The sequence below is a fragment of the Sus scrofa genome, chromosome 5, assembly GCF_054392235.1.
Source record: "Sus scrofa isolate SSC_HxYL_T2T_F1_AM1 chromosome 5, Sscrofa_HxYL_maternal_Yorkshire_Landrace_v2.0, whole genome shotgun sequence".
In the NCBI taxonomy this organism is placed as follows: Eukaryota; Metazoa; Chordata; class Mammalia; order Artiodactyla; family Suidae; genus Sus; species Sus scrofa.
The window spans coordinates 109,625,272-109,638,595 of NC_139387.1; the positions used below are offsets into that span (position 1 = coordinate 109,625,272).

At 37.6% G+C, this 13,324-nt stretch overlaps 1 protein-coding gene across 5 annotated transcripts in view; it reads right to left on the bottom strand.

The window, feature by feature from the left end:
* Window positions 1-4,020, bottom strand: part of SYT1 (synaptotagmin 1) — a 521,895-nt gene extending 517,875 nt beyond the window's left edge. For all 5 annotated transcript variants that reach the window (XM_084957784.1, XM_084957786.1, XM_084957783.1 and 2 more), the window contains exons 1-2: window positions 3,831-4,020; window positions 3,626-3,736 (exon numbers count right to left, since the gene is read on the bottom strand). The gene's annotated coding sequence lies outside the window, so the exon portion shown is untranslated. The remainder of the gene's footprint in view (window positions 1-3,625; window positions 3,737-3,830) is intronic.
* Between the last annotated feature and the right edge of the window lie 9,304 nt (window positions 4,021-13,324).

A 13,324-nucleotide genomic window follows, 5' to 3' on the forward strand; every position in this document is an offset into this window, starting at 1 on the left:
CAGACATTGTCATCTTTCTTTGAAAAGCACTTTTTACAGGAGTACCCCTAAGTTTCAGCTGATTTTATGCTACTGTCCATCAGCCTGAAATCCTTTTAGAAAATGTTACAAAATTTAAAACATACATACATACATACATATGTACACATGTATATATCTTCAAATGCTCGTTGAAATGATTTATTTATTTAGACTGACACATACTTCATTTTTATTTTAAAAGCTTTGATCAATTTCAATGGCAAACAAATTCAGTTAGAAAGCATCTCATAGATTAAACTTCTGCTGAGACATATTTATGACAAGCAAATCATTAAAATTTTTTTAAATCACAAGTGTTTCAGGTATTTAATTTTAGAAAGCATTACTTTTTAGCAAAACGTGCTTGTAAAACCTACACCTACCTTATGCTATGGAAGTCTAACTTTGGTCTTGGACTTCTGCACTATTAGAACAAATCTGCTCCGTTATGTAACCCAACTGGGTGTTTTGTTTGTTTGTTTTGTTTTTTGCTTTTGTTCTCCAAGTCATTTAATCACTACCATTAGGAAAAGAAATATTATGTTCCAATTTGGAATTAATGGTATCTCTTTCTAGCTGTTACACACACTGGAAATCATAAGATATATAAGTATTTCATGCTCACGTAATCGTCTGAGTAAAGTGTGAGTTTTTTAAGATTAGATGGCTGTAAAAACCTGTTTTGGGAATTCACTATAAATAGATTTAGTATACTGAACTCAAGAGAGATAAATTGATATTATGTTCATGGTGTCATTAGGCCAAAAGGAAGTTCAAATTAGCTTTCAGATTTCTAACACATTCTGCAATTTATTAATTAATCATCCAGTTCATTCTGCAAATACAATAACAGAGAAGCTACTATATTGTAGTTTTATTTTCAGTTAGCACCAAGTCTAATAGGCAAATGTTATAAGTATGATGCTATCCATTTTCACATTTCTTGATTAGAACTATCTGACAATTTGACCAGACAGCATAACTAATATCCTCCATTATAAAATGAAGTTCAAAACTACTCTGCCACAATTCTCAAGTGGTATTTCATGGAATTAGCATTTTAGGATTTCCCTTGTAGAGGAGCAACATTTAGTTCTGATAAAAATACATTAAAGTCTAACTGCCATGTTTGCTCTGAAAGACTAATAAGCTCTACTAAGATATTCTTTTAAAAGGAGAAAAGATGAAGGTTGTATGAAACGGTTACACGAGAACATTTCATGGGATGACAGGGTAATAATTTCCTGTTATTTACCATTTAAAGTCTGCGCTCAATCCACTCTATATTGGAATTAGTTCTCACTTTCAGTATATAAAGACTTAATTTTTTTGGAAGTGAAAAACCAAATACTCATATGCATATGGCTTATGCACCACTTCTAAAATTAAACTTTAAGACTCATTTCCATAAATGTCACGAACTAAGCCCAAAGTTTTGTTTCCTACGACAGTGGGAAAACAAGCAAATAAAATCTTATTTTGTTCGCTTGGAAATCAGTTGGTTTCTCTTTGACTATCTTTTCATGCATAAACTTGTAAATTTAGTTGTACACACATGAGGCAGTTAAGTGACCGTCCTTTTGTCCTTGTAACCAAAAGGTGGCACCTCTAAAAATTAGAGTTAGCTTTCAACAGATATACCAGGTTAAAAAGGGGGGGGGGGAGTATTTAAATGTTAAGGCCCTAGAAAGAAAATCCTGTTTTTGTGACTCTAGGTAATTCTACTTAAATAGGAAAGATTAAGTGTTTCAAACGGAAAATTGTTTAGAAAATAAAACATATCATGCTGCCGAGAAATGAAACCAGTTCTTCTCTAGGTCACTGTATAAACTTGTCCACTAAAGATATCTGTTGAAAAAATACTTTCTGGGGTGCACAGACTAGTGTGGAAGATCAGGCAGAGTTGAGAAAGAAGATTCCCTTTTCTCATTCCGAGTGGACAGGTGAAAAAAATATGACTTGGCATCTCCCCTGATAAAACAAAGGAAAAGATTTATCTGGACATTAATATCTGCTGGCTTCTCTACACCCATGGAGGATTCACCTGGAATGCTTTCCAATTACATTAAACTAAGCACTTCTCTCTACCTCCTCCCATCTGACAGTCATCACTTAGCTGTCTCTGATGAACAACAGCAAAGGAAAGCTTCTACCATCGCTTATGGAATTAGAAATTTCCGAGGCTACCCTCAAGGCTCTGTCCAACAAGTACCTTTCAGTTGACCTATCATGCAGGCAGCCAGGGTACATAGTTGTTTTGATATCTTTCTGTATAATACTAAGACATGAAAGCAAAAATATTTCCCCCTTTAAGGTTTTTTTAAACCTAAGACTATCTTCCTACCATTACTTTCTCAACTTTGTTCCAGTACAAGAGTATTCTTGGACAGCTGGGCTTCCATGAGCCTTCGAAATGGAGTACCTAAATTGCGTAAGCATCATATTTACATCTATTAAATATCCTTATTAAAAGAAAATAAGGCAAGGCATGAATTTGATAGGCAAGCAATAAAATGCAAAAGGTGAAATGTGGAACAAAAATCACAATTTATACACAAATGCAGCTTTAACACAGAAGTTAAATGTTTGCTTTTATTTCAAAGGGTTAATATTCAAGAAAGTCAAAATCAACATGGACACAAAGCTAACCAGATTAGCTTTCTCAAAGTAGAAACCCAAGTCTCCTTACCTCCTGGTGTCACAAATGTTTTGGAACTTTACAGTTTATTTTTCTGTTGTTGTCCTTTTACTTCAACATAAAGGCCCTACCAGAGAACCTCAGAAAGTAATAATTTGTTTTTAATTTTTTTTCTCTACTCGAGAAACCCCTCAAAAGTTGAGATATTACCATTGACGGACCACAGCAAACAGTGAGCCCCAAAGGACAGATGGAAACAGGAAAAGTCGGGTGGTTGGCAGTTAAAGGCAACAGGAATTAAGCAGCTGAAAGTGGGATGGATTGGTGGTTTATTTTTGTTCCCTTTGAACGAATCAAGTGACAGACATAGCCTCTTGCAAAGAGGAGATCAAGTCAAACTTGACGCTTCCCTCTCTGACAGCCCGGGCTGCACTGCAAGGCTTGTCTACTTCCTTTATTCTGTCTAATTGCTTTCTGTGCTCTAATTTTCGCAGAGGTTGTATTCTGTCTTGTTCTTATCCCCCTGGGCAGAAAGAAATCTTTCTTCTTTCTTCACCACCTCCCTCTTTCCTCTGAGAAAAGGCAGTCTTCTCCTGGGGAGGAGAAGCACTGTGCCTGCTTTGGATGGGAGGAGGGCGAGGATGAGAGACTGAGAAAGGGTTGGGGGGAGGTGAGAGAGTGAGACTGGGTGTGGGGGACGGAGGCGAGGGAAGGAGGAGAGGAAGAAGATGGGGGATGCCCAACATCAACTCCGGGCTCGAAATCACGGGCGCTGTGCAAAGTGCTTCTCCAGGAGATGCACATGTGGACTCATTATGTAGCTCACAATAGGCCGGCCGGAGCTCCCTCTCCAGGTCTCAGTCTCCCACCACTAAAACCCAAGTGTACCGAGAACGAAATCTTGCGGGCGGATTGAAGCAAACAGGCACCGCTGATGGGGCTGTGCGGCCAGTCCCGCTGACTTACCTGGAGGGAGGACCAGGAGGCGGTGCCGGGCTCCGTCCCTACTGCTTTCCCTGTGTGGACCGGTGCGAGGTACACTCGTCCTCTTGCTGCCTCTGCTCTTGGAGGGGCAGCCTGCAACACAAAAGGGGTGTGTGGGTGTGGGTGTGTGGGAGGTTTACCAGGGCCACCAGCTGGTCCCAGCTGGCCGCCCCCACCCAACACACACCTCTTCGGGGCACTGAGCCCCCCTCTCAGTGGAGCACCACCCTAGGGGGCTCGCCCGGGGTGCAGCCGCAAGTTGCCGCTGCCAAGTGCTGCCGCCGCTGCTGCCCCTGCAGAAGAAGGAGGTGGAAAGACACTGGGGGCAGTACTCGGTCTAGAGCATCCCCACACTGCAGCTTCTCCAGGAATCCCTCCAGCGAGGAGGCGGCCGCCCATCATCTCCCAGCCCTCGCCACCTGATTGGTTCCACCTCAGGGTACGCTGTGCCGAGGAGCCAATCCCAGCGCACTAATAATAGGTGGATCCGCTCAGCCAACATGCCCATCCCAGTTCTGTTAGTGTCTCTCCATCCCCACAGCGGACGGGGACCTGAGGAGGGGTGGAGGAGGGGTGGGGGAGGGGGCGATCTAAGAGGGGGACCGAATCCAAGGAGACGCAATCAAGGGCATCCGATTAACCTCTGGGTAGTCACCGGAATGCCCCGCAACCTGTTCAGCAAGCCATAAGCACCGGAGGAGAGCCACAGAGACAGCATAATACAAAGCTATTTTTTCCCTTTCTTTTTCTTTCTTTTTTTTTTTTTTTTTTTTTTTTTTTTTTTTTTTACTTTCAATCAAAACCTGCCCTAATACTGAGCATGCCCAGAACGCAACACCACCCTAGGAGTTCCGATGTTTGTGGGTTTGCAGGCAGAGGGGTTTTGAAAATGTAGCAGCGGGGAAGGAGAGGCAGAAGTTTGTCTTTGGCCGTTTGACCCGGTGGAGTTGTGACAGCAGAGCAGGGCGGGTGTCCTCCAGCCGAGCCCCAGGAAAGGGGCCCTCTGGGCTATGGGAGGCTGATAATCTTATTGTCTTGGTTAGGGCTGGAAGCGATGGTAGAATCATCTGAACCTCGCTAGATGCCGGGAGACTTTTCTTGAAGGGTGCGGTGGATCAGAGATGCAGGAGAAGCTGCTTCCCATAGGTGGGGCCGGGGAGTGCGACTCCACCCAGCAGCAGGCAAGGGAGAGGGCACTGGGAGTTTTCACTGCGGCGACCAGTAAGTTTGTAGACTTAGGTAGCGGGTGACATTGTTGGGGGATGCAGTTTCTGCCAGCGCCCTCCCCCACCTCTCCACCTCTCGCCAGGGCAGTGACGACGAAAGCGTGGGTTCCCTCCTCCTCCTCTTTCCCCTGAACGATTCTGCTCGGAAGTAAGCAGCTTTTCCCCTGGGAGAGCAGTGCTGACCTGATTGTCTCTGAGCTCTAGGGCAATTTATAGCTTAGTAATACCCAGCGGTACCAAACTGGGAGGTTCGGCGGGCGGGGGGCGGGGGCAGGGCTGCGAGCTGGGCAAGGGGCGGAGCGGAACCTGGCTCCGGAGGGGAGCCAGTCCTTTCTCTGCTCTACAGGTGAAAGGCTTTCAACATGCAAAGTATTTTCCTTTTTCACTCACTGACCTTGCTTAATGGCCTTTGAACCTCTGATATGTTTTGCTTCCTAGCAGTTTGTGTAAACTTGGTCAATAGCTGCAAATGAGAACTCTCCTAATTGGGATCGTTATTTTACAAGAAGATTCTCATGGCATCTCAGTTAAAGAAATAAATAGCTATCTCAATTCCCTAAACCCATCCACTTTGAACTGGAGTTTCATTAACATTGGTTTGCAGAGGTAACTGTATCAAGAATTCAATTAACAGTAACACATTTCTTCAAGTTTTAATTAAATCTCTGTAATTTATGTAATGTTTAAGATCCTTATCCTAAGTATAGGAGAAAAAAGACAACTTGACATAAACTAATCCATTTAATGACAAATAGTTGTGTATTCTCTAAAATTCTAACTACATGTAAATTTGTATCTCCCATTTAAAAATATTCCTCCAATCTTGTTCTAGAATAATTTCATAGTAGGAGAAAGGTAACAGATGTTTAAAAGCAGCTTAAGAATTTGATGAAGAAGAAAGATGAGGAGAAGGAAGAGAAAAAGCAGAATCAATTGTCTAATATTGTTTTCCAATAAATACCCTCATATGAGATCATTATCAACCTAATAGAGATTTTTATTCTGAAAATACTCCTAGCACACACTCTAAATTCCAATAATTAAAAGCTGCATCCAATGGCTACATGCAGAAACAAGTAAACTTATATGAGAAGAAATTAATGAGTAGAATATGATTCCATCTTTGTTATCTCTGTTCCAGACTCTGATTGTATCGTCGACATATTAGCCAGTTTCTCCTCCTGGCTACCTCACATCCTACCCAATAATCAACTTTCTCAGTGGTCACAATGCCAAACCCCCTGAGTGGTGGTAGATGTTTGTATTCCCAAGTTCCTTGTGGGAGACTGCCCTCTAACATACGAAATGGATGCAAACTGTTACATTTGGAATGGATGGGCAGTGCAGGGAATTGTGTGTGACTGGGTCACTTTGCTGTACAGCAAAAATTTAAGAAACTTGGAAATCACCTATACTTCAAAAAATAAATAAATAAAGTTCCCATGCTACAACTGGAAAAAAAACAAAATGCATACTATCTGGGGGGAAAATGGGTTTTATATATATATATCATAATTAACTTTAGAATAGCACTTCTGATAATAAATATTACGAAGTCACTACTTACATCCTGGATATAGGTACACTGTAGTTTTTGCAGAACTAAGATTTTAATTCTCTCTCCTGTTCTTCTGTTCTCCCCAAGCTCCAAGAATGAGCTAAAGACCGCCCCCTGGATTGACGTATCACGCTATTAACGGTACAAAATGTACATCACATCTTTGCCTTTAGAGCCTCCTTGCCTCCATTAAAAGGATGATTAGGTCAATTGGCTTTTGTCGTCATCTTATTTCTCAGGTACTCTCAAAATCTAGAACCCCTGGATCTTACGCTGCTGAGACTGAACTCATCCCCCCTGGTTATATGGTATTTAAAAAAATCAATTGCTATTTTCAGAATTGCGTTTATCTATTTTGTTCAATGTTTTAGTTCCTCATTCTTTGCTTAAAAAACACTTTCGATCATTTTTTTCTTCATATTTTTTCTCTGAGAGCTCATCGTCATTTTCTTTATTCCTTTTTCAATGGACTCATCTATTTACTACTTTAATGTTCCCTTTGCTATCTATTTTAGGCTACAGGATCAGAATAGAAATTAAATTGGATTGGGACACTGCGGAGAAAAGTGTGTCTTATGGCAAGGGTGGGAATTAGAGACTTTAGAAACGAGAAATTCATTAAGTGCAAACTTAGTCAAGGTTTTCACAGACCATAGAAAGAAAAGATGAGAGCGTTACCAAGAAAATTCTCCGTGTTGGCGGAAAGGCTTGTACATCCTGCTTGATCAAGGGTACTGAAGTGTTGCATCTACTCAACACTCTCATATATCATTAAACTTTATATCTGTAATAACCACACTAGTTGTCTGATAAAATCTATTCCTAAGTGTCACTACTAAGGATTGTGAAAAAAAATGAAAAGAATAACCAATTTTTCTAGAGTTTGCCTGTGTAGATTTTATTTATATAGATTCATCTCATTATTCTTTTCATTTTATACCTATGCATTTTCACATTTTCTGCCACCACCTTCCAAGATACTGCCTTCCCACCACCACCCGCCCCCAACCCCTTTACAGGACCGAGGATGGATTAAATGTGTGTTTTCTGGATTAAAACTCTGCATACAATTCTAGATTCAACACCAATTGTCAATGTGATCTTGAAAAATGTGCTAAACTCCTCCAAACCTCAGTTTTCTTACCTATAATACGTACATAAGGATAAAATGTTACAACATATATCTTTAGTTTTTTTCATGTGTCTGAGAGTGTGAAGCAATGCAATGTAAATAAAATGCTAGTTCCAAGCACACAGCAAAGACTTAATGACATTAGCCATTATTATTATTTTATCAATATCATTCTCCTTATTTTTTTTAGATTTTTACGAGATAGAACTTCTTCCCATCATCCAATCCATTTAAGCCAACACTGCGGTGTACACTCTTGGGGTGTTGAAGTTAGATAAGAATTAACACATGTTATACGAACTTATTTATACATAAAGCATCTATTGTCTTCTATCCTACATGTGTTGGTCTTAGACTGAAAGCTTCTAGGAGAGGAATAATTTTTACAGAATGTGCTTTTAAGCATCGTTTTATTATTAATATTTAGTTTACATTACTCTTTAAAACTAAGAAAAATCTAATTCTAGTGCTAAAAACATGAACACCTGTTTTGGGGAAGCCAGTGGAACCATACACATGTTTTAAAACTACTTAAAGACGGTGGAGTTATCCATTTTGGCTTCCTTTCCCTCAAGATCATTTGGCCTGACAGTATTGCTAGTGATTTGATAGCCAGCTGGCAAGGAAAAAAATATCATAATGAGATAAAAAGAAATTAACCACATGGATTTTTAAGCTGGACACCTACAGTTTTAAATAAAGAGAATTTAGAATTGAAAGAAGGAAAAAAGAAAATGAATACAGATGGGAGTGAAGTAAAGTCTTGGTCTCTGGGGCAGAGCGTACAAGGCCCATAATTGAACTACAATACTTTACAATTTCTAAAGAAAAGAAAATAAAGAGCTAGCAGTATTCAATGCGGCTTTACAAAAGGCTTTTCTTAAAGTTATGGCTAAGAAAATATTGAAAATGAAAAAGAAGACAGTGACTCAAAAAGTAATATACTGTGTCAGGCTATTAAGGTTAGCAAGGAAAATGCTATTTAAGTGAATCTATCTCAAGGGCAAAATAAAAGTTGTTTGAGCTAATGTTAGCCAAAGGTTTTTGAAAGAAAAACAATATACTTTCAAATACTCTGTCACACAAGGAATATACTATGGCAAAAAAGAGGTTTCCTAATAAACCAAGAGCAACATTAACTTCTATATTAATTCCTTTTAAAATGAGAAGAATTCTATTTAACTGAACACATTAGAGAACCGTAAATCAACTACTGCCTTCAATATATGTAAAAGAAAAAAAAATAGTATCCAGAGGACTAATTTACTTACCAAAAGCCATAGAAATAGTTAAGGTAGAGAGAGGGTGTGGAGAGGGACTAGTAGTCCATGTTTCAACAATCTAAGATGTCTTAATAATACTGTTTAGTGGAAAAGCAGGGCAGATACTCAAGACTTCAAAATTTGATTTGGAATGGTCTTTAGTGTTCCAATAGAGGGCAGGAAAAACAGATATGTCTAGTCCATTCCTGGAAGGGTTTTTACAGCATAGACAACCTGGGTTTGCTTCTATAACATATGTGCATCCTGGTCCATTGTTTCTAATTTGCCTAATACTAAATGAAGCATCAGAAACTGGGAGGCTCTTCAAGAAAAAGTTCATTTACTGAATGAATACTGAGCAAAAAAGAAAAGTAAGCAAGAACCAGGTTCTCTACCTCTAGCCCCAGAAAGAAAAGACTGTCATGGGTCTGGACATGCTTCCTTTTTGGATGTTGAAGACCTTTTACAGAGGTGACAGGGCCCGAGTGATTGGTCTCTTGGTCTGTGAGCATTGTTCTATACCAAGGCAGTTGAAGCCTATTGTGGAAGCAATGATAATGGCATCTCCTGGACCACATTGTCCATTATGTGTATTCCCATGTTTTCTATATTAAGCAAGAATAGAGGAATATATTTGGGTATAAGGAAGTCAATAGGATATAAATACTTAAAATATTTTTGAGAAACTGAAACAGAATTAAGTACTTTCTCCAACATCACGTAGTACATCTCAATGCCCAAGATAAGACAGCATTAAGAGAAATTTAAGATGCATTCAAAACAAAACAAAAAACAAACAAAAAAACACAAAACTGTGACTATTTCAAGGACTCCAATCTTATCCTAGTAGACTCCAGAAATACATATTAAATTGAAAGACTTATATAGGAATAGCTTAAATAACATTTATCAATATAATTATCTCATCATAACCAAGGGAATGCGTGAAACCACAACAGGGATATTTTGCTAGACACATTCCTTAATGAATAAGGTCGCTGAGTATTGAAAATTATCTTTGCCATCACCCATTTGCTCTTCCTTGTCTGAGACTCCTTCTTACCTGCACCACCAAGGTAACCACTATCCCGTAATTTGTTTACCATTATCTTACTAGTCTTTATAGTTTTACCATATATATGTAACTCTAAAAATGGTCATTTTCAGTTTTCCTATATCTGAAGTTTTTATAAATAGAATTGTGCAGTAACATAAATTTCTTCAACTCACAATTATATGAACATATCATGGCTTTTACCCATTCTTCTGTCTGTAGATATTTGCATCGTTTTACTATTACACACACAGGACTGTGATGGTCACTTTCAGCCATGCCTTTGCTTTGCATGTGCCTAAGTTTAACTTAAGTATATACCTAGAGTAAGAAATGGACCCCGGTTTCATATATTTTTATAATTGAGGGAACCTATTTTAAAATAGAGTCCAAAATTAGACATGGAAGAATATATTTACTAGGAATTTTTACAGTTTTGCAAATTTTCATTGACAATATGGCCCACATTGTATATTTCATAGAGGGGACTCATTTCTTTTGTAACTAGCCATCTGTACCTCTTCGTCTATCTTACCTACTTCTCTCATCCTCAGGATTCCCTTCCCCTCTGGCAACAGCCTACTTATTCTCTATAGCTATAAGTCTGTCTCTGGTTTGTTACATTTATTCATTTGCTTTGTTTTTAGATTCTATGTATAAATGAAATCATACAGTATTTGTCTTTTTCTGATTTATCTCACTTAGTATAATACCCTTTAGGCCTAAACATATTGTCAAAAATGGCAAGGTTTCCAAGTTTCCTTGTGGTACAGTGGGTTAAGGATCTGGCATTGTCACTGCAATGGCTCAGGTACATGCTGTGGCACAATTTCCACCTCCGGCCTGGGAAATTCCACATTCCACAGGCACAGCCAAAAAAAAAAAAAAAAAAAAAAAAAAGGGCAAACTTTCATTGCTATTGTAATTAAAGCCATAATGAACACAGAGGTACACATATCTTTTTGAATTAGTGTTTTTGTTTTCTTCACATAAAAAGCCAGGGGTGGAACTGCTAGATTATAAGGTAATCCTATTCTTGATTTTTTGAGAAAACTCCAATTTTGTTTTCTATAGTAGCTGTACAAATTTGCATTCCCATCAGTAGTTCCCTTTGCTCCACATGCTTGCCAACACTTGTTATTTGTTGTCTTTTTGCTAGTAGCCATTCTGACAGGAGTGAGGTGATATTATGTTTATTTGCATTTCCTTGATAATTAGTGATGTTGGGCACATTTTCATGTGCCTGGGGCCATCTTCATGTTTTATTTGGGGGAAAAGTCTACTCGGGTCCTCTATCAATTTCTTTTCCTTAACCATTTTTTAATCAGGTTTTTTTCTGATATTGAATTTTATGAGTTGTCTATTTTGAAATATTAACTCCTTATTAGATATATAGTTTGCAGATCTCTTTAGTAAGTGGCCTTTTTATTTTACTGATAGTCTCCTTCACTGTGAAAATCTTAGTTTGATATAGTCCAATTTATTTATTTTTATGTTTGTTGTTTCCTTTACCTGAGGAGAAAGATCCAAAAAATTACCACTAAGACTAATATCAAACAGCATACGGCCCATGATTTCCTATAATAGTTTTATGATTTCAGATCTTACACCCAGGTCTTTAGTCCATTTTGAATTTGTTCTGTATATGGTGTGAGAAAGTAGTTCAGTTTGGTTCTTTTGCAGATGGCTGTACAGTTTACCTAGCTATTGAGGAGGCTGTCTTTTTGGCATTGCCTCTTTCGTTAAAGACTAAAAGATCATATAATCAAGGGTTCCTTTCTAGGCTCTCCATTCTATTCCATTGATCTATGTGTCTGTTTTTGGTGTCAGTACCATAATGTTTTGATGACTGTGGATTTGTAGTATAGTTTTAAATCAAGGAATGTGACACTTCAGCCTTGTTTTCTCAAGATTGCTTTGGCTATTCAGAGTCTTTTGTATTTCCACACAAATTTTAGAATTATTTGTTCTGGTTCCATGAAAACTGCCATTGGTATTTTGATAGGATTCACATCACATTGGTAGGTTGCCTTTGGTAGTAGTGTCATTTTAACAAAATTAATTCTCAAATCCATGAACATGGTATATCTTTCCATCTGTTTGTGACATCATTTTCTTTTGTCAGTGTTTTATAATATTCCAAGGGCAGTTTCTTTACCTCCTTAGATTACAAGATATTTTATTCTTTTTGATGTGATTATAAATGGGACTATTATAAGTATGAGCTTTTAATAACTCTTGTTAATTCTTTCATCTATTATTTCTGCATTGTTTTCCTTTTGATTTTTCCCCTCTCCTTATTATTGATTTTTATCAATAAATAATTTAACCAAGCATGAATTGATCTAAATTTGGGGACATTAACTTTGTTGTACTACCTCTTCCTAAGACTGTAAGTTAGATATTTGTTCATAAAAGAGAGACTGCAGTAAAATTAAAATGTACACAATTGAGATTTCTATGATTTGACTTTGGTTAAATAATGTGTCTGCAAGATGCAGCCTTATTAGGTCTTTTATCAAAATGAGTCTGAATGTTTTGGCATGACTAATGTAAATATTAAAAATGCAAGAATTAAGAGCTTTATATAGTCTACTCAATGATTCTTGCTTACATTGTTTTATTCTTTTCAAAATGTCTCTTTCCCTGCTTAAGTATAGGTTTCTCAGATGAACATTCCATGTGTTAATACTTTCACTTACACTGCAGGGTTTTCAAAACATTTAAAAAATGAACTATAATTTTTATTTAAACTCAAATAGAATGAATGTAGTTAACCTCAAGCTTAATGTGTAAGATTATAAGTTTTACATAGTACTTTAAATTTTTTATAGCATTTATCCATTTTCGGAGCACATACTGAATATTGCTAAAATAAAAATGATTAAGCAATCTACACTGTTAATATCCCCAGAAATTGCAAGAAATTTAACTTTAAAAAATAAAATTGTTTATAGTTAAATTATAGTGTTTTTTTCTTTAACTAATTGTCTTAAACAAGAATTTTTTTATAAACTGACTCATCTCAATTCTGATATTTTCCAGGCAGCCCATTATAATAAACCCATTTCATATCATTTCTCCACTAAAAATATCTTCTGAATGACTGAAGACATTTGTTTGCTTGCTTTTTGCAAAGTTGTTAGAATTTTAAGTTATTTATCCTTTATAATTATAAGATTAGGACTTAATAGGGATTTAATACATGACATTTATGGAAAGTTATTGCCTATCTACTTATTATATCTGTAAGTCTGCAGCTGAAAATCAGGTTATGGGTCTGTGAGCATTATTGAGAAGAAATGGACATGAAATAGAGAGAGGCAAAAACAAGCCAGAAACTTCCAGGATCTTTCTGTGACATGTCATTTGCTAGGTTCTTATGATACCATGACTGAGTATGAGGACCTTTGAAGAACAATAGCTACAGCTTCAATTCTGTCTTCCAT